This window comes from Taudactylus pleione, unplaced genomic scaffold, assembly GCF_031769625.1.
Source record: "Taudactylus pleione unplaced genomic scaffold, aTauple2 ptg000073l, whole genome shotgun sequence".
NCBI lineage: Eukaryota > Metazoa > Chordata > Amphibia > Anura > Myobatrachidae > Taudactylus > Taudactylus pleione.
Genome location: NW_028284475.1, coordinates 3,770,001 through 3,790,932, shown reverse-complemented (window position 1 = coordinate 3,790,932; position 20,932 = coordinate 3,770,001). Strand labels below are relative to the sequence as shown.

General features: G+C 45.2%; 1 protein-coding gene across 2 annotated transcripts in view; it reads left to right on the top strand.

Annotated features, from left to right (window-relative positions):
- VANGL2 (VANGL planar cell polarity protein 2) overlaps positions 1-20,932 on the top strand; it is a 56,326-nt gene that overhangs the window by 8,244 nt on the left and 27,150 nt on the right. The window contains exon 2 of one of the 2 annotated variants that reach the window (XM_088467584.1): positions 14,586-14,691. The exons of the other annotated variant lie outside the window; for it this stretch is intronic. The gene's annotated coding sequence lies outside the window, so the exon portion shown is untranslated. The remainder of the gene's footprint in view (positions 1-14,585; positions 14,692-20,932) is intronic. 2 annotated transcript variants of the gene reach the window in all.

Genomic DNA, 20,932 nt, shown 5'->3' with positions numbered 1-20,932 from the left:
CCGGCCTATTCAGGAGGGCCCAGCGGGAGAAGTAACTGGCTAATGCTATTAGTTTGTGGAGAGTGAAAGTGTGTGCGCCTTGGAGAAGAAAATCCCTCTTTATGTGGTTTAATACCCTCCATGTTACGGGCAGGGGGGGGAGTTGCTACCTCTACATAGCTTGGAGCCTATGTCAGGCTTTAATCAGAAAGCGAACATTCTTCATAATGAGAGGGCCTGCAGTAATTTCCGTCACATGAAACTTTGCTGAAAGCTTTGCGATGGGAAATCTGATTCGGTCTCCTGCTGCCAGAGGGATTAGCGCTTTGTGGCTCGATACGCGGTTGCCCTTTCAGGTTTGGAAAGGGTTAACTAAGGAATTGCTGGACATTTACGCTCGGTTATGCTTATACAGGGGAGGCAGCCATTTTGTTTTATTAGTTAGATGGGCAATATTCATGTTGATGTTGCGTGTCACTTCATGAAGGGCAGTATAAATCTAAATGAAAGAAAACAAACGATTTTAGGTTGGTTAGATACGGTATAAGATCTTTTATTCATTTCTCCACAGCGAAAAGACCTCCTCGTTCACAAGATACTCGGTAGAGACTAATCACCACAAGCCCAGGGCCTGACACGAATCCTTTCATTCAAATGTGTTTTTTTTTTTTTTTTTTTTTAATTGGGTCACATTTGTCATACCGCAGTCTGTACAAGATGATTGTTCCCTAACTCCATCTACTGAATACTAAAAGGCATTTTGGCGAAAGATCCTAATTAATATATATAGATTATGGCCACAGGAATTGAGACGCCAGAACCATATTCCCTGCGTTCTGTGGCACCAGTCTCCGTTAGCTACCCCAAGTGCTCCCTGACTGTCAATCGCACCGCGAATAGTCACTGCGAACTACTACAGTAATGGTCCTTGATGCGTGCGCGGTTTACTGATAATCGCTCAACTCCAGTGGTGACTCCACAGGTGGGGCTGCAAGCGCAGTCCAAAATTCGAATGGGGGAGCCATACTAAAGGAGCGTACACACTAGACGATATGCTCCTTCAGCGATATCGTCTAGTGTGTCCCTGGTAGGGTGTGCTCAATGTCGTTCATGACATTGAGCACACCCGCTGAACGATATCATTAACGATATCGTTCAGCGCCGGGCTCTCTCCCCCATTCCCCAACATGCAGCAACCTGACGACATCGTCAGGTTGGCCTGCATGTTTACTCGATGAACGATAATGACCGACCCGCGGGAACGCGTGTCGTCGTTATCGTTCATCGTTTTGGTGTTAAAAATGGACGATAAAGTGGACGACTGAACGATAACGATATCGTTCAGTCTTCCACTTTAATCGCCCAGTGTGTACGCACTTTAACTGTCACAATAAACGCTGCCAAACATTCACTGGTCGTGGTTGTGTGGCACCCCTATTTGAAATTTGGACTGCGCTGCAGACCCACCTCCACTCCTCAACTCCAAAAACATCGGAAGAGTGCTCAACTCTAAATCAAGCCCACTGTCCCGTGATCCTCTCCAAATTGTACAGGGCCCTGTCAAACACCTGTGAGCTGCCCGTGAAAGTTGTGTTTTATCGCCTCAGGCAGTAGTGTTCATTCTAGCACCCTGCACCTGCCGCAACCCGTTTCCTGTCTGGGGTGTCACTCTCTCTGCTCTAGTGTTTCTAGCACATCTTGGTCTGTATCGATAACTGAGAATGTCAACCCACACCGCTGCAAGCAGGCCCAACTATAGGGAAGGATGATCCCAGTCTGCAACCGGCCCCAGAGGTGAGTATGGGCTGGTGGCTGTGTCTCAGGATATTTTATAGGACAAGGCGGTGTATGAGGTCACTGACTGATATAGAAGTAGCCTATATGAAAGCACGTGTCACTGTTGGATATGACAAGGCAGTATATGGTGGCACGGGTTGTCATTTCATATGACAGCTGTTTGGTGGCATAGATCAATGTTTGATATGGAAGAGCGTATGGGGACGCCGCTTGTCGTCTTATATGGCAGAGCAATGTATAGTTGCGGCGTTTGTCGTTTGATATTGCAGAGCAATATACGGAGTGGCACTGGTTGCTATTTAATATGGCAGAGCTATATCTGCTGGCATCAATCACTATATGATATGGCAGAGCGATATATGGTGGCACTGGTCATCGTTTGATATGACAGAGCATTGCCGTGGCGCAGATGTTTGATCTGACAGAGCTATATCTGGTGGCATTGGTCGCTGTTTGATATTGCAGAACGGTGTATGGTGGCGTTGGTAAACGTTTGATATGGCAGAGCATTGTGGTGGCATAGAACGATGTTTGATATGACAGCAGTACATGGTGGCAGCAGTTGCCGTTTGATATGACAGCAGTATATGGTGGCAGCAGTTGCCGTTTGATATGACAGCAGTACATGGTGGCAGCAGTTGCCGTTTGATATGACAGCAGTATATGGTGGCGTTGGTAAACGTTTGATATGGCAGAGCATTGTGGTGGCATAGAACGATGTTTGATATGACAGCAGTATATGGCGGCACAGGTTAGTAGTTACTGTAGAACAGCTGCAGCTAGGCTTAGTGTAACGTACGCCTAGTAGCACTGTATAGATAAAAAGTACATCTGGAATCAAAGGAATGTTTAGTAATACAGGGATTTATATGGCATATCTGGGCATTATATGGTTGGGATGGACATGGTCTCACCGAACTGTATATAACTCTATGGGTAAGTGCAGTTTCAGGCTCTCATTCAGTTACAGCTGGTTTAACAGACTGAACCCGGCTGAACCTTGCAATCCTATTAAGTCCGTTGAGGGGAAAAGTACAGACTTTATAACTAAGGATTACATCCGGCTGCTGATCAGAGACCTGCAAAGGGATTTTTTTTTCCTGAGGGTCTTTTTTTTTTTTTTTTTTTTTTTGTCTTCTGTCTTTCTTTCTTTCTTTCTCTTTTTTTTTTAATTTCTTTTTATAAAAGAAAACTAGTTTCACCAGACTATCGGATGACCGCCTGTGTATGAGCACACGCGCAACAAAAAAATTGGCCGCACTGCGTCTTACCGATGGTCTGCTGATTTCTTTTTACTAATCCCTCTTTTTTTTTTTTTTTTTATGTAGTTGTATGGAAAAATTATTTTATTCGTTGCCATGTTTGAGATAACAACATAATTTTCAAAGGAAATCCCCTACATGTAGGCAGCCATTTTGTGTGCTGAGCCAATATTTGTAGGAATGAAATTTAGCACATCGATAGGGACTAATGACCTCACTGAGTTATGAGGTAAAAAAGTTCCCAGTGAATGGTTATGCTGGCCATACGCTAGTACGATTTCGGGCCGATTGCCCAATTTTCGACGCGTCGTAAGATGAATCGTGTAGAAATCCTGTATTTAAGTAGGATACGATCCAATGCGCGCTCCCGCAGCTCCTAAAACGTATTGTATGATCAGATGTGCAGCCCATATGATCCGTCATATTCGTATGCTGATCGTGCCGTGTTTTTCACCATGCGATGCATCGTGCGTCCGACCGCTGTCATTTCAGTGACATTTTGAAGAATGAGGATCAGTTTTTCAGCAGGCACACGATCGATCGTAACGTGAGATCGTATGTACATCGTGTGTCCAAAGTGCGTTTGGGGCTGACGGGGAGTTCAAGGGAAATCATAAGATGAATCTTATCTTATGCTGGTGTATGGCCAGCGTTAGGGTGAATATTGGTTTCCTTACAAATGGACTGACAGCAGTGTGTATATATGTGACATAAATCATTTTTATCTTCAAAGGTCTTTAAATCCTGTCTTTATAGAACCACTTATGCATACAGTATTCTGTGTCTGAGGTGCAGCATAGATAATGGCATTAGGAAAACTTTTGAATAAAAGCCTCAGAAATACTCATGTGCGTGTGCGTTTTTCAGCAGATATAGGGCTTGTCCAGAAAATAGGGGTGGCTATTCAAATGAACCGTTCGCTGTTTGCGGTCTGTTCACGCCTCTAGGTCTGAACGAGCGAACAAAACTTGCGGTCGTTTTTTGGGAAACTACGCCCCCTGGCCGCTCGCATCCTACGTCATGTCTGCTATTTATTAGATTAATCGAGTACATCGAACAGCGTATGAACTGCTCGCTATTCTTGTGGTTGGTTTTTGCTACCACAATTTTGCGAGCAGTTCTGGCTAAAAAATAACCCAGTGACGTGGTCGATGACGCTGCTGTATTAATTATGCACATTCATAAAATGCCCGTTTTGACCTTTAAGCACGCCTGCGTTCTGATCTCCACTCCCCGTTTTCAAGCACCTTCCCCTGTTACCACCCACATACGCCTCAATCTGTCACTCAAATTATCGGGCATTTGCTATTTTGCGAGCACATGATTTTCGGCCGCACTGACTGGTTCGCGCATGCGTATAACGATCCGTACGCATGCGCAGATGAGCGAACATCGGTCAGAACGAACGTGCGGCCGCTTACGAGTGGCTCTGAATCAGGCCCATAGATAGATAGATAGATCTATTATATTATATTCTGCTTTCTATACTTCCAGTAGCATTTTACAGCCACAGTCTGCAACATTTTATATTTAATTTACAATTAAATGAATTTTAGTGTGATGATTTTATTATATCTGAGGAGCGCAGGGCGACGTGTAGCGTTTGTGGGTGTTAGAAGCTTTGGATAACAGCTAGGGCCTGATTCAAAGGTAGACACAGAAGCAGCTGTGTTTATTGGTGGTCATCCTGTGACTGCGACCGTATGCAAATTACATCCCTTGTGTACATCCGTGTGACTGAGTGCGCAAAGACTGCGACACGCTTTTAGCGTTCGTACACGATGCAATACAGCCTGGTGTGTCTTCCACACCACCATCGAAACTTGCACCAGCTCTAGGACAGGTGCAGATTCCTTGTGGGTGATTCAATTCAGCGGGAGTTGAATAGCGCCGGGAAGTTGGTGCCGCAGCTTTTCAACTCTGCGCGCTGTTTAGTCTGACACTTGCAAGTTGCCGGTTCTCGCAACTTAACTTAACCTGGGTGTTTAGTCATGAGAATCGGCATTCTCCGACTAAAGTGCTAGCCGCGAGGCTGCTACCACAAGACTAAGCCGGAAAACAGCTTTGCGGCCGGTACTTTAGTCGGCTTTCACCTCACACCCTCAGGAGAATGCAAGAGGAAATCATTTAGTCGACCTACCAGCGCGCTGCATTGAATATCTCCAGGACCAACTTCCTGGCGCTATTCGGCTACCGCTGAATTGAATAGTCCCCCCTATGTCTGAGTATGGCCATCAATATGAATAATTCAGTGTCTGTGTACGCAACACCCTGGGAACGCCCAGTACGTTTCCAAGACATCTGGTAGAGTGCGTCTCAATCGCAAGGGTTCCTTTGTGTGTACACACTGTGTAACAGAGTTTTTAGAGATTTTTCGCACAGCAGCAGAAAAAAAACAACTCCTCAATTTTGTGATCATCTGTATTGCGTGTGACTAGGAGACAGGCCCATAGGGCGGGATGTACTAAAGGAAAAATGTGGTAAAAACCCTGTTTTCATGTTTTGTTTTGTTTTTTTACCGCATTTCCATATGTACTAAGCCCCGGCCGCACTTAGCGGTGCAGAGGGTAACGCCAGAAAAACCTGGCGTTACTCTATAGAAGCCTATGGGCTTCTTACCGCTCCTGACGCTTCGCCGCCCAGCTCTGCTCCTGGGTCCTCCGCCTCCTCCTCCTAATCTTCTTCTGGGTGCAGGGAGGAGGAGCCCGGGGCTTCCTGCACCGGTGACCACCGGTGACCACAGGAAGCTCCCGCGGCTCGGAGGGGGCGGGGTCACCCAGAGTTGGCTGCTTTGCAAAGGGCAGCTCTTATCGCAAGAGCTGTCCTTTGCGATACTAATGGCATATTTTAGTACATATGCCTTTAGAAAGGTTGCGGTGACTGGCGGAATGGTCACCGCAACCTTAGTACATACCGGCCTATGTGTCCTAGCAACGAGCAGGCTCCATAGAGTTAACTACCACGAATTAATGGGCGATATCTATGTTGCAAATCTCCGACCGTTGAACCTGTCTGGTGGAGTTCCTGGACATGACCTTTTTCTGGACAATTTTACAATTTTTTTTTTTGTTACCTTTTAAACCTTTATCTTTTTTTATTGTGTGTATTTTGTTGGATCATTTTATGGGCGATGCTGTAAACCCATTAGAGGATGGGTAATAAAAGATGTTTTTTTTTTCTCTTTATTGTACCAATTTGAAGAACATAAAACGTGACGGCAGATATGGATGGTCTGAGGCAGTAAGGCTGTTCTCTCGCCTGTGGAATAAGTGCTGACGGTTATTATGTGGGAGAGATAGTTAAAAATAATCTTCAGTTTGGGGTTTTGCTGTCGTTTAGCATTTCGATATTCTTTTTCTTTCCTTTTATATTTGGAATTTTTTTTTTTTTTACCCCCCTGCTCGTGTGTACCCCCAGGCTGTGCAGCTCTCTCACTAACCACTGCTTGAAAGATTAAAAAAAAATATATTGATCTTTACCAGCAGTTTTGTCACCATAGCCTGACCTATGGCTGGTTAAGTGTTTGGGCTGTAGAGTGACCGGGGAAGCGAATGGCTTACTGTGACGGTGCCCACACACTAGGCGATGTGCTCACGGGGAGATATCGTGAGCGATTTCCCGTGAACTCTCCCCGGCACTCGAGGACACGATATGGTGCTTAAAAGTGTCCAATATGACCAAGGAGCTATCGTGCGTCCTTAACGATTTCCAGTGCGTTGTGTACGAGATTGGCATATCTTACCTGCTGTAGGCAAGATCTGAATTTGTGATGTACGACCCTCGGGCACGCACATCGCGATCGTGAGTGGGCACTCACAAGTTGTTTTTTTTTTTACATATTTTACACAATTTGACGTTCCGATGCGTCGTAATTGGGCGACTCGTGTACGAACCTTAAGGGCTTAATGGGAACATATAGCCTGTCAGTGAGAAAAGGGTTATTTTCACATCACTCATCTCCTGATATACTCTGTGCTGCTGGGGACCCTGCTCCTCCCACTATATAACTCTGCCTGTGGCTTCATGCTGACTCCATTCCCCTCCTGACATCATGTCACTGCCCCTGTCACATGCAGCCCTGTCCTCACTACCACATCACTCATCTCCTGATATACTCTGTGCTGCTGGGGGACCCTGCTCCTCCCACTAAATAACACTCAGAGAGAGATGTATCAAACCTGCAGAGAGAGAGAAAGTATCAATCGCTGCCTAACTGCCACTTTACCGGCTATGTTTGAAAATGACAGGAGTTGATGGGTTGGTAATTCTCTCACCACGGTTTGATACATCCAGAGGAGTAGTGTGTAGCCAGGGTGCCCAGAGCATGTGCGTGCTATGGTGCCCCCCCCCCCCCCCAAGTGTTCCAGGGAGGAGGCGGGTACATTTGGGAGTAAAGTAAAGAGAAGTAAAAATAAAGATTAAGGGCAGCATAAAAGTGAGGCATGGAGGGCTAAATATATTCCCCCCTGTCTATCCAAACTCCTGCCCCAGCTTTCCATGCCTCTGATGCTGGCACCCGGCAAGCTGTCAGTTCAGACAGCTGCCGGTTAGACGTGCGGCGCCTCCGGACACCTTCAGCACCTGGACCTTGCGCTCCACTGGAACCGCCCTCCCTACGCCCCTGGATACATCTCCCAGCTCAGTCTGTGGCTTCCTGTTGCCTCACATTCATCCCTGTCCTCATTAAGGGGGAGATGAGAAAAAGCTAAAGAGAGAAAGTTGTGAAGTTGCCCATAGCAACCAATCAGCTGCTTGCTTTCACTTATCTAGTACCTTCTGTTAAATGACAAAAGCCGATTGGTTGCTATGGTCAACTTCTCCACTTTCTCTCTTTTCTGGGTCTATTCATGCGGCAGTGAGAAGCCCTGTTACACACACAGCACTTCAGAAAACAGGGCTTTATACTGCTTCCTCGTATTCAGAGAGAGATGGGTAAGATTTCCCCAACGGTGCCCCTGATTAGTGTTAAGGTGCGTAGACGATAGAGGAACGACTACGACATTGTAATCGCACAATCGTTAATCTTCCTGTGCAGTGGGCTAATGTGCCTATACTGAACGATATGTCATTCAGTGCAGGCACCCTCCCTCATCCCCGAACATGCCCAACCTGTCGTTATCGGCATGTTCAGGCAATGATTGTTGTTGAAAACGACCAGCGGGAGCGTGCATCGCTGGACGTTTTTGACATTATACTGAACGATTAATGAGCGATTGAACGATTTACGATGTCGTAGTCGTTCAATCGATCAATTTAATCGCCCAGTGTGTACGCACCTTTAGAATCTCATCCCCATACACTAGCAGCGATGGTCGTTTCTAGGGCAGGTCACTATCTCCCACAAGATCAGCTCTCATCTCCTGAAATACTATGTGCTGCTGTGTGCATTCAAATTATCTGATTGGCTGAAGGCTGTTCTTACCTCTGCCTAGTTCAAAACATAGGGGCCTATTCATTAACCGATAAATAGCCCGGTAACCACGCGGAAGCGCTAGTTTCCGCATATGTAGGCCATTCATCATAGGGGGTCCCATATGATATTCCGCAAACTCTGAAAACAAAGTTTTCGGAGTTTGCTTCCGAGAACAAGCGCCATCTTCAGACAGCGCTTGTTCTCGGAACCCTGCTCCTTCCTTCACCGCCTCATACCTCCCCAGCGGCTGTGCGCATGCGTTACCCAAGGTCACGCATACGTAGCCGGGACGACAGGGAGGAGGTAAGTAACGCAGCTACTTCTGTAGCTGCTATACTAACCGATGGGACAGCTGCTTTTCGGAGTAGTAGTCCCCTCACCGGAGCAATGATGAATTGCTCTGGTGTCACGTTTCCCCCGCTGCGAGTTGGATACTTCATCATCGGAGGCCATACGGCCTCCGATGATGAATAGGCCCCATGGACACAGACCATCAGGAGAAATCCAGTGCACCTGAGAAATGATTTGGTAACTCTGAGGTACTGATTTGCTCTTCTTTTGTTACACTATAAGAACCCTACAGCAAATATTGGTTTGGAATAATTACTGTTCCAATATAATGTTCCTTTTAAGTGGCTCACAAGCCGAGTGTAAGCATGGCCCTTTGTTAGTGTTAGGCTACTCATCATGAATAATCAATGTATTACCTTATATTGATACATCTTATCCTGCTGCATAGGATCATGTTTTATGTGATAAATCTCCCCCCACAATGTGGAGGCGGCCATTTTGTGTATTGATTAACCTCTTGGGAGAAAGCGGACGGTCTGTTCTCTATGAACCGGTGACCTCCTGTAATCGCCATTATCCGTTAAACACTAGTTTCTGGTGCATCATTAGCCCACAAAATGGCCCTGTCCCCCTCCTCATGTGTACAGCGTTGTTGTTTTTTTTTGCCCTGCTTTCTAATAAGATGATGTTTATAATGCGTGGTGTGTTTTTTATTTATTTATTTTTGTTCCGTCTTTTTTTCATGCATTTCAGACTACATTAGATTTATTTATTTTTTTTCCCGTCTCGGTGTTACAAATTACAATAAAATATATGCACTTCTTTCTATTATACTGATGGACGATAAGCACACGAGTCGTTGACTAAAACTCTCAGTTTGGGTACAATAACTCATAACAACCAATCAGAAATGAGCTGTTGTGTATGTAATTTAAGTTGAACGATGAAAGCAGGCATCTGATTGGTTGTAGTGATTAAGAGCAGATTTGCACCTAAATGCAATAGAAATAAAATTAACCCTCATAATATCCAATTTTACTACATTTTTCAGTTTGTGGCCATAAAACACAGCCTATTTGCCTCATTCTGAATCCCACGCAATGCCGATGTTCCTGTAGTTGGGCTATTATATGCGCAAAAATTTCAGAAAGCCCTCACGGCATATGTATTACACACACAGGTGATGATGCAATTCATTCGGACCGTGACAGAAAAATGGCGGGAAAATGTTGGGCAATCCTAGGCAGCCTCCTCCACAAGGGAAGTTTTTCTAGGTTATGGGCAATAAGTTAAAAGACGGACGGCCGCCAGTAGATGCCACTGCGTGCAAGCCCCATGTGTGGTAGTGAGACAGCTCTCTAGAGAACGAACATCATTATCTGCCCATCTCATCATGTATGTCTTTTAATGTAACCCAATCCACTGTTAAATTGCCGTTTCTATTTAAACCTGGGTATTAGTATCCCTTCTTAATACAGCGCTAATCCAGAGTACGTCCTAAATATTTCCACTTCATTTAAGCACAGAGACTCCGTCTCCTTGACCTTGCATGGTTGGTGCCATAAGGCCGTTGGACCTTAATCAGTGGTAGACATAGGCTTTGCATGGATGGTCCTGTAAGGCCGTTGGACCTTTATCAGTGGTAGACATAGGCCCTGTATGGATGGTCCCATAAGGCCGTTGGACCTTTATCAGTGGTAGACATAGGCCCTGCATGGATGGTCCCGTAAGGCCGTTGGACCTTTATCAGTGGTAGACATAGACTGCATGGAAGGTCCCGTGAGGCCGTTGGACCTTTATCAGTGGTAGACATAGGCCCTGTATGGATGGTCCCGTAAGGCCGTTGGACCTTTATCAGTGGTAGACATAGGCTGCATGGAAGGTCCCGTGAGGCCGTTGGACCTTTATCAGTGGTAGACATAGGCCCTGTATGGATGGTCCCGTCAGGCCGTTGGACCTTTATCAGTGGTAGACATTGGCCCTTTTGGGTGTGGGCTGCTGTTTCTGGTCGGGAATGGATACAATTAACTTGCAGAATAACTCGATTACTTAATCACCTCCTGACTCCGACGTGTGCGCCTGGCAGCGACTAGTATACACAGTCAGCGTGTCATAAATGAACGTTACCAGGAAACCTGTAGAACCGGCTTGCAGCTTTGTTTACCATGGGCCTTCCCACTGACTTGGTATTATATGTCTATACGCTCACCGTGGCAGCCTGCACAGCTGTGGGGGAAACAGTATTTCTCTCCATTCTTGTACATTGCTGACAAATGTTACATCGGACTGGAGTCAGAATTTACACTGCGGCTCAGACTGGGCTCTAGTGCGTAGGTATCGCTGATTGTGTGTGTGTGTGTGTGTGTGTGATAGTTTTGTGAGACGTCTGTGCAGGGAGGTGTGTTATGCCCCTATTGTCTGCACATGCCCCGTGGGATGACATGAGCGATGCCACCTGTGGGCTGGGCATGTTTCACATTATTCACCTGGATCAGACGGGCAGATAAGGTAGCACAATGTGGAGTTTTCCTTCTGCCACTTATCTCAAACTGGTAAAAACAAATTAACACCGAGTTTGTACAATAGTACAAATCCAGTCGTGGGACTGCAAGAACCAGCATGCCGTGCCAGCCGCAGTTACGTAGAATAGTATACTATACAATTGACCATGGCTCTCCAACTATTGGACTGCCCGGCATACAGCACCACACTCTGGCTAGTTGGTTATACTGGGATTTGTGGTCCTACAAGGGCTGAAGAGTTGCATGCTACCTAGAGTTTATAGAAATTGCTTATAGATAAGTATGTAATAGTGTTAATTGCATCGTCCTAAATGGACACTAGATTGCAGACCCTATACCAAGCTTTGCGATTTGCGTTGCTATGTGAGATTACAGCGACCGCTGGAGACGGGTTTGCAGTATCCATGTTTCAGAACGATCTGCTTAGCACTTACATATGCAGTAGTCTCGCTGACAAATGAGCATTTCACTATATTTTTGCTGTCAGCAAATTTTACAGCCAGTTTTTGCAGCAACCATCGTCGCCTCCATCCACCTGACGCGTCTCTCCCTCGTGCCCGGGATAAGTGCTGCAGTCTGCTATGGATTAGTCTCTATTTATTTTTCAAGGATAGGTGACACCTCGGAGTAATTATATATAAATGCGGCTTTGCAGACAAGGTGAGCGGCAGTCTGGGTGCTATTAAGCCTCATCCCCCTCATTCATTGTCAACTTTTGTCTGTGTAAAATGTGTTTCAACAAGAGACTATGCAGCCCATCCCCCTCCCCCAAACATGACTCAGGGGCTCAAGGGGGTGTCAGACAATGGGAATATTGCAGAACAGCTTTCTCATTCACACCAATATGGACAGTGGCAGCCATTTTGCCATTATGGCGGCTATGTTTTGGTAGGGTCACCTTACATGCTGCTGCTGAGCCAATGGGCGTTCTACGATTGGTTAGCGATAGCTAGTAGCCACACGGCAATATCGCACTCTCTGCATGTTGTCTGATTCTTGCGGCCTGAGCACCAGTGTACTCGGCGGATGCGTTGGTGGCCGGCATGAACTTGTGCATGCCGCTGTGACCTTTGCACTGCAGGCATGTGACACGCCAACGCTGCTGTTTTCTCACGTCTTAGTCGCAATTGGATGCGTCAAACCCCTTCACGGGACTGCACTGATTAGTTTGATAGGCAACACTTTTATATCTGTGCGACTAGGAGCCGTATTCAATTTGAACGGACCCACAATACTTTTTCCGCCTCCCGGACTTTTCGCTTACATGGCGTGTTTTGTAGTCGGAAAAGTATCGCGTGCGTGCCCACTTTACCCTGTGTGCAATTTGAAAGTATGCGAAAACGGGACCCAGCGACACTTAAACAAGTGGATAGTACTGTCAGAATTGGGGAAATCAGCCTGACACCCCCCAAAAGATGCTCTGACATGGGGGTTCCCTATGGTACCCCCCGATTTGGCTTGCTGAAGGTGTTTGTTGTTTTTAAACGGCCTCAATAGATGCTAAATAGCGTTTTTGTATATTTGGTGCAGAATAGTATTCAGGAGTATTTTTTGCAGAAAATAACTTATCCCAGCAAATTTGGGGTACTTGAAAATGGGGGTCAGCATATTTTAACGTTGCTAAAGTTAAGTTGAAAAAAACATGAAAAATCCACCTGCCGCAAACACCTGCAATGAAAAAAACGCCTGGGGCATACTTGGGGGACCCCCCAGAGTCAAGTTTGCTAGTTTTTATCTTTAATACCCCCCAATTTTTTTTTTCGCACCCAAATTACATTTTTTGGGGTGTCCTTAAGCTTTTTTTTTTTTTTTTACATTTTTGACACAGTTTACCTTTGGGGGACTGTCTGAAGGCTCCAAGGGGTTCCTGCAACGTTGCACCCCAAAACCCCAATTCTGCACTTATTTCCGCCTGCTATTCATAGGCAAAATTTTTCCGCCTAGTACATTGCCTTGGCGAAAAGTCTTCCAAATTGAATACGGAGGAAAGTCAAAACTGGCGAAAATGGCTTAATCGGCAAAAGTTTCCGCCAAAAACGTGCGAAAACTGACTTTTCGCCTCAAATTGAATATGGGCCTAAGTCTATTTACTAAGCACAACGGGACTTGGCGTTGAAAAAAAACACCAAGCACTTCGTATACAGATTTAGACTCGGACGCACACAGATGTACGAGTGTCGCCTATCATATGAATCTGTGCTGTCTTGTGATGGGGTTTGTTGCATCCGGTTGTGATCGAGACGCATTTCGTCCGAAAGAGACTCAAAAAAGAGGCTCCACGCAAGCTGAGTTGCACGGGACTTGGCGCGTCTGGAAATGCTGTTTGGTGTGACTGCAGTATTAGTGTATGATGCAGACACCTCTGTACTACTTTCTGCTTGTATCAGCTTCTTCTGCTTTATATCCTGTACAATGTCTGACTCTCAAATGTTCCTTTTTTTGGGATCAGCACCGCAAAATAGAGATTATTCCAGTGTGAAAGGTATCTTTCTGCCCCAGCTAATAGTTACACAATTTCTGTATCACAGTAGCAAGAGCTCTTGTTGGCGAGCATCGTGTTCGTGTTGCCTTCTGCGTTTGCATAGGTCGCGGTAGATCTGGTCCCTCGCCAGCGAGCGGCCATGATTCCAGTCAAGCCGCTGTTGCCAGTGACCGAAGGAAAGTTTTCTGGCCTGGCCACTTTGGATTCAGTTGTAGTAACTCAGCCGGACTGAGGCCCTCATTTATCAGAGTGATATTCTTGTTCTCACTCGTTACAAATCTTAAATGGTGCTCCAACCAATCAGCTCCTAACTGTCATTTTCCAAACACATGACCGTTAGGAGCTGATTGGTTGGAGCATTATTTAAGATTAGTAACAAGTGAGAACAAGGATATCACTCTCTGATGAATGAGGCCCTTAGTTAATAAGTTGTATCCACATCTGGCCTACCTATGCCTCGGCCTGTAATACAGGCAGTGATTAGGCCACGTACAGACTTCCATTTACAATGCTTTCCATGTAATTAATTATTTTTCTACTGCTGTTAATCATATTTTGATGTTATATGCATTTTGAAATGAGTATTTAGAAGTGCGTTCATTCAAAAGTGGAACTGCAACACCATGTAATTTGTAAAAATTATATTCTTTACCTCTGCGCGGCAAAGGCGCATACCTTGCGCGCCATATACATAAAACATCGTAATAGAGTGTGCTCGCTTGGGATGAAACGGGAAAAACTGTGTAAAAATGAAATTTGGTGTACGTTTAGTTTTTGGTTACTATGATGTTCCTTTTTTTTTTATTTTTCACGTCCATTTTTTTTGTTTTGTTTTTTAGATGTTCCTTTCTTACGTTACAACCGCACAGCAATCGCAGGGTTCTTGCGCCAGAGATATTGAGGGACATATGCAACTGCCCTATTTTGTTTACACAGCTTTTTAAGGTTTGTCTCTTAAGTGTTACCTTCTGGCATAACCAAATTTCTTGTGGGAGGTTGTGACTCTCCTTTTATCTGGGCTGGCTAACGTCAGGCCTGGCAGGGTCGCAGGCCTGGAGCTCCCCTGGATTGGGGGAAGGAGGCATCATTTGGGGCTTGGACGTTGAGTGAGCGGATGATGGATGGTACGAAATGGTTTTACAGCAGTGACAGCAGCTGGCGCTTCTCCATGGGGGCAGCAGGCCGAAACGACTCTCTAGTAGGCTACTTTCTGCTTGCAAGGGCAAATCTCTGCCCCCTCACCCCCCAACATGAGCAGATGGCTGGGAAGGTATCTGACTATAGAGAGGTCCATCTCCAAACGGGTTTCTTCATCTCCGTCTCCCAGTGTTAGATGCAGGTAGGAACAGGCCGGGGATTAGTCAGAAGAGCATCCGCTGAAAGATTTTGATTGCCACAAGGAGATCATCGCCATCTTAATTCCCCATGTAGCAGATCATCTCTTTACAGAAAGGATTTCTTACTGGAGTGTATTTATCTGGGTGCTTGTAATGCTTAAATCTCCTTATATAATTATACCGTGTATTATGAGAACGTTAGTCATTTGATTGCTGTAATTGAATGTATAGCTTAGCTGTGTTGTGTGTGTTTTTTTTTTTCATATTTCATCTCTCAATGCAAATTTTTTTTTTTTGTAGAGCGGAGGGATCAGATCAGGGAGTGACTGGGTTTAAAGAGATTGTATTATGATGTCAAGAGACTTTGGAGAGTTGGTCACAGAGAGACTTATTTGCAGGAATGCCAATCAAGGGGGAAATTCAATTGTTTGCGCCGTCAGCTAGCAGTGATGGTCGCCCGATGGAGCAATTCGCTTGTGGCTCCGTTGGGGCGCGATAGCTGCCATCGCCGGCTTTTCTGCTCGCCGCCTCAAGAGACGGCGAGCAGAAATGTGCCATAAGACCTGGTTTATGGGCGCCCAAACTTCTGTGTGGGCACCCGAACATGAACTTAAGATGGGTTTAGCCATTTTATGCAACTAAACCCGATGTAATTGGACATGACAACCGCAATAATGAATGGGCGACCCCCAAAAATAAATTGCAACATTGGGTGTCCACTTATAAGTGCGCCTCCCTCCCCCTCCCCAAAAAAACAAACGATTGAATCGCCTCCTAGCAGTGAAGCAGTACATTTGTCTTGTAAAGGGCAGAATTGGCGTGCGGGAGGATTCGGTAATATCTGTGTTGCGCTGGTGGTGGGCTTAAGATGGCTGTGGGGCGACTCTCTGCTTCATGAAGCTAAAATGTGATGATTGTGACATATGACTGGATATATATTCACTTTGGGCAAAATTTACTAAGCAGTGGTTTCTATTCTAAACCCCGGCGGTTTGGTGGCGGTTTCTATTCTATTCTAAATCCTGGGGGAGGGGGGGGCACACAGACCTCAGTTGACTCACCTGTGACTCTCCATATTACTTTTGCTATGGGGCAGTCACACAGCCTATCAGCCATAGACCATTGTGGCCCCACTCGTTGTCCAGCTAACCAGCCGACCATGCTGATAATGGGCTAAGTCGCAGCAGAAGTGGATTCTGGGGGAATTTTCAGGTACCCTAGTGCTTCCCCCGTAAATCTATTGTGTGGCCCTCCTTGGGTGATGAAGGGCCCCGTCTGAGGCCCTTTATAACTACCATGTTGCTTGCTTGTACAATAAGTTCCAGTATCACTATGTATGGGTGACTTGCCAGTGACACTTACTGTTCTGTATGCTGGGTGTACAGTAACCTCTAGTGTATGTTCCTATGCCCTATGTGTGAGTGACTTACAGTACCACTTCTCGTTCTGGGTGTACAGTAGCTCTCAGTAAGCTTGGTCTACAGTAATTCTCAGTACATGTTCCTATGCCCTATGTGTAGGTAACTGTACAGTACCACTTCTCGGTCTGCTGGGTGTACAGTAATTCTCTATGTTCCTATGTGTGGGTGTCTGTACAGTACCACTTCTCGTTCTGCTGGGTGTACAGTAGCTCTCAGTATCTGCTCTCTTCAGTATTTGACTGCTCAGAACTGCATGCTTTATATGCTGTGTGTGCAGTAATTCTCGGTATCTGTTCTTTTTCTGTGTATATGGATGAGTGCACAGTGCCACTTGTCATTAAAGTGACTGGGAGCTATTTAATCAGTTTGTGAGACCAGCCACGGGGCTGCACTTATTGCAGAAATCCGCGTACTGTGGGGCTTTGGGGCTGCTCCTGAGTGCCGGGCGCGCACTGTCTGCAGCTAGCCTGGCGTTTAGCATGGGAGAAGCCGGTATTTGTGGCTAATTTCGTGCATTAGGGACAAGAATACACAGGACCGGTCGCACAGATAATTGCTCCGGTGCAGTTGAGACGGGAGCTATAAACAATTGAATCGCCCCCTTAGGATCTTGTTCTGTATTCTGGGTGTACAGTAATTCTCCATTGATGTTCCTATGCGCTATGTATGGGTGCCTGCACAGTACCACTTCTACTGTATTCCGGGTGTACAATAATTCTAAGTATCTTGCAGCGTGTACAGTTATTCTCAGTATATGCGCTCTTTCAGTACTAATGAATATCTGCAGAATTACATGCTCTGTATGTGTGTGTATGTAGTAATCCTCAGTATCTGTTCCTATTCCCTATGTATGTGTGACTGCACAGTACCACTCCTTTATGTTCCGTATGATGTGTATAGTAGTTCTCCGTATCTATTTCAGTATTTATTGGTGACTGCACAGTACCACTTCTCTGTATGCTGGGTTTACTGTAATTCTCAGTATCTTCTGTATGCTCAATAACTTCAGTATCTGTATTTTTGTAATATTTTTGGGTGACTGCACAGTACCGTGTATATAGGCATTCTCAGTATATGATCCTTTTCAGGATGTATGGCTGACGGCACAATACCACTTCTCTTGTTCTGTGTGCTGGGTGTATAGTGATTCTCAGTGTCTGTTCTTTCAGAATGTATTGGTGAGTGCACAGCACCAGTTATTCGGGATGCTGGGTTTACAGGCAATCTCAGTATCTGTTCTTATTTGGTATTTATGGGTGATATGTTCTGTATGCTGGGTATACAGTAATTCTCAGTATCTATTCCTATGCAGTATGTATGAATGGATGGGGGAGGGTCACTGTAATAGAGGTTGCATAGAAAAGCATTGTATAACTGGATAGTGTCTCGCCACACACTTCCATTCTGGTGTTACATGACGTCCGTGTTACTATGTGGCCTCCAGCATTGAGTTTTCATTGTGTTCTTTTTAGGTACTCAGTAACTTTCTCTACATCGAGCATTTATATGGTGCTTTGCTTGATAAATATTACAGATGGTTTATGCTCAGTATAAACACTTGTTCTCTGACAAAGGGTAGTTCAGCCCCCGTGCCACGTCACACCCTCCTGGGTTATTGGAGAGTTGCACCCTTTAGGCTGCAGAACTGTAGGTCAGGTTCTACCAGTGTTTTTTTTTTTTGTGATGGTTCTGGAAGCTGGAAGTTCTACTGTCATTACTAGTATACTTTACAACTCTTTCCTGGAATGTGTATCCGCAGAATAGTCCATAGCAGCCACTTAATAGGCCAAGGCGGCACTGAACTGGGCACAGGCCCTTCAAGGGTTTAAGGAGTTTATTTTTAATCAAATATTTGCGTGATATCCCCTGAAAAACAGACTTCTTCAAGGGCAACCCACAAATATTAACCATCCCCATGGTGTAAGTACAGGTATTGGAGGTTCTGAAGATTTGTCTCCGTAGCTGACTCCATCTCCATCTTCAGAAAGCGTTATCCATTGTAGTCTTTGGGTTACACTTTGCAAAATTTTCAGAGAGAGGGATCCGTAGGCACTCCACACTCGCACATGCGTGTTCTGCTGACCGTGCATGCACAGTAGGCGTTCAGGTTCTGACCCCAGAAGTAGATGCTCCTGTGCCTGAATGTGGGTTTTGTTACATCTCAGTTAGCCTTAATTTCTGATTGCAGCAATAAGAAATTACATAATTATTAGACTGATTCCAATAATGATTAAATATCCCCATAAAGGAGAACGTGTTTTTATATATATATATATATATATATATATATATATATAACAGATGCCAAGTCACAACCAAACCTCATTTTCTTGAGCCAGTGAGAACTCCCAATTCTTCTTCCCAACGTCAGCACTCAGTGCTTACGGGCCTGATTTGGAGGTTGCCGATATTTACACAATTGATTGGTGTTTTACAGGCGCGTAAAGTCTTAAATCATTATTGCGCACGTGCCAACCAATGTGAGCGATGTCGTTTGTAATTAAATACAGAATTGCTAACGCTTGAGAAGGGGTTTGCTATCTCCTGGGCTTCTCTGGGTGGAGACTGGAGGGTAACCTAAAGTTATCGCAAAAAGGGTCCTTTTCATGGGCGTGTCATGGGAGTGTCACTGGCGTGTCTGGGAACACTGCTACATTCCCAATTAGAAATCCGCCGCCTCAGAGACCATGTTTAGTTGTTGGAGGAGGAGAGTAGAGGAGACCCTGGGCTACCGCAAATGTCGATGGTGAGACCGATGTTGCGTCGATGTTGGAGTGTTCACAATCTCCATCGCAAATGCACAGACCGCGCAGCCTGAAAGTGGGCGTCTCCGCGTTCATACCGTTCATCACACCGTCCCTCACAAAGGCAAGGCTGAGATATTTTGCATATTCCCGCAATCGCTACTGGCAGTGCGGCTGCATTACCGATCGTCTCTGAATCAGGACCGATATGGCAGATGGCTCTGGCATTGTATTATAGATGAGGCATATTATAATGGAGTCCGTTTTCTTGCTTTGTAACCAATCAGAATGTCACTACAGGACAGGTTAGCTGAGAATCGGCCACGCGTGTTGTTTTTAAGTGCATGGGGCAGCTCTGTGTTGTGTGTTCTAGCTAATGCCGAATTCTGCATATTGTCCTTCTCCAGTCAATTTCCTAGCAAATTAATAGACTGCGTTTTTCTGGTCACATTGGTTCCGCCGCAACAAAATGGCTACCTCCTTTGTGCTTAGGGAACTGAAAATGAATGCACAAAGCATTCTGGTAGCACCCTCGCTTTTTATTGAATTTGATTCTTTGGCAGGCTATAAGAAGAATCTTGGTAATTATCATACTTTTCTTGTTTTGTTCCTTCAGGCTGATTTTATAATTCTACAGAGTGTTAGTGACTTGCATAACAAAAACGGGCACCTGGAACATGAAGTAGCAAGCAGAGAGGCTTCGGAACACCCCTCTGAGCTCTGCCTACTCTGTGTACTGTAAAATCCCTTCTGCCATCACATGACTTGCTGAGTGCCTGTTGTGTGGCTGGCAGCCATAATATGTGATCTCCAGAAAATGTTTGAAAAGGACCGCACTCTATGGTTTACAGTTTTATGGAGGTACCACAAGTGTTGCATATAGCTCCACCTATTCACGGCCGTCAATAATTCAAAGATAATTTAATTAACCCCAATTAATAATATGCAATGAATTTGCAAAGTCGACTTTAGGAATATGTTGACAATGTCGACTTTATGAGCATGTCGACATGTTCATTGTCAACATTCAAATCTAAACTTGATTAACATCCACTACCCCTTTAGTAATTAACTTGTGGCGAATGCTATTCATGACCACCTACACCATATATACACATTATTATAATAATAATTATTATTATTGTTTCATTTTCATGTTTTGAGTAGGGAATATTAAATGCATGGAAATGGTTCGGGAACGCTGTTTAGAACAGATTGAATAGAACTTTACCTGCATTTAAGACTCATTGAATTCACTGTTGGTGTGATTTGTGTCAACAAGTGGGCGGGGACAAAGCTTATAACTGCCACTCTATAGTGGGCGGGACTGGATGTCATGATTTTAAGTAATTGCGATTGCGACACATCTGGACCCAGGTCCTCCTAGAGTTTTGCCTGCTCTCATCCCAGGATCTCATCCTAATCCAGGCAGCTATGTCTAGTGGATACCATTGGAATATGACCTTTATTAAATGGCAAAGTTCAAAAACCATGAGTGCAAAGTGATCTTGAATCGAATGTTGTAGACCAGCTCTCCCCAAGCCCAAGGGGCGGGCAAATGGAAAAGTCAGATCTGGATTTTATCTGTCTCTCTTTAGCATTCCGGTTTGGTTTCCGCGTTTCCCCCTCGGACCAGTGACCTGACAGACATTTCCATTGTCCCGAATAACGAAGGGTTTCTTTT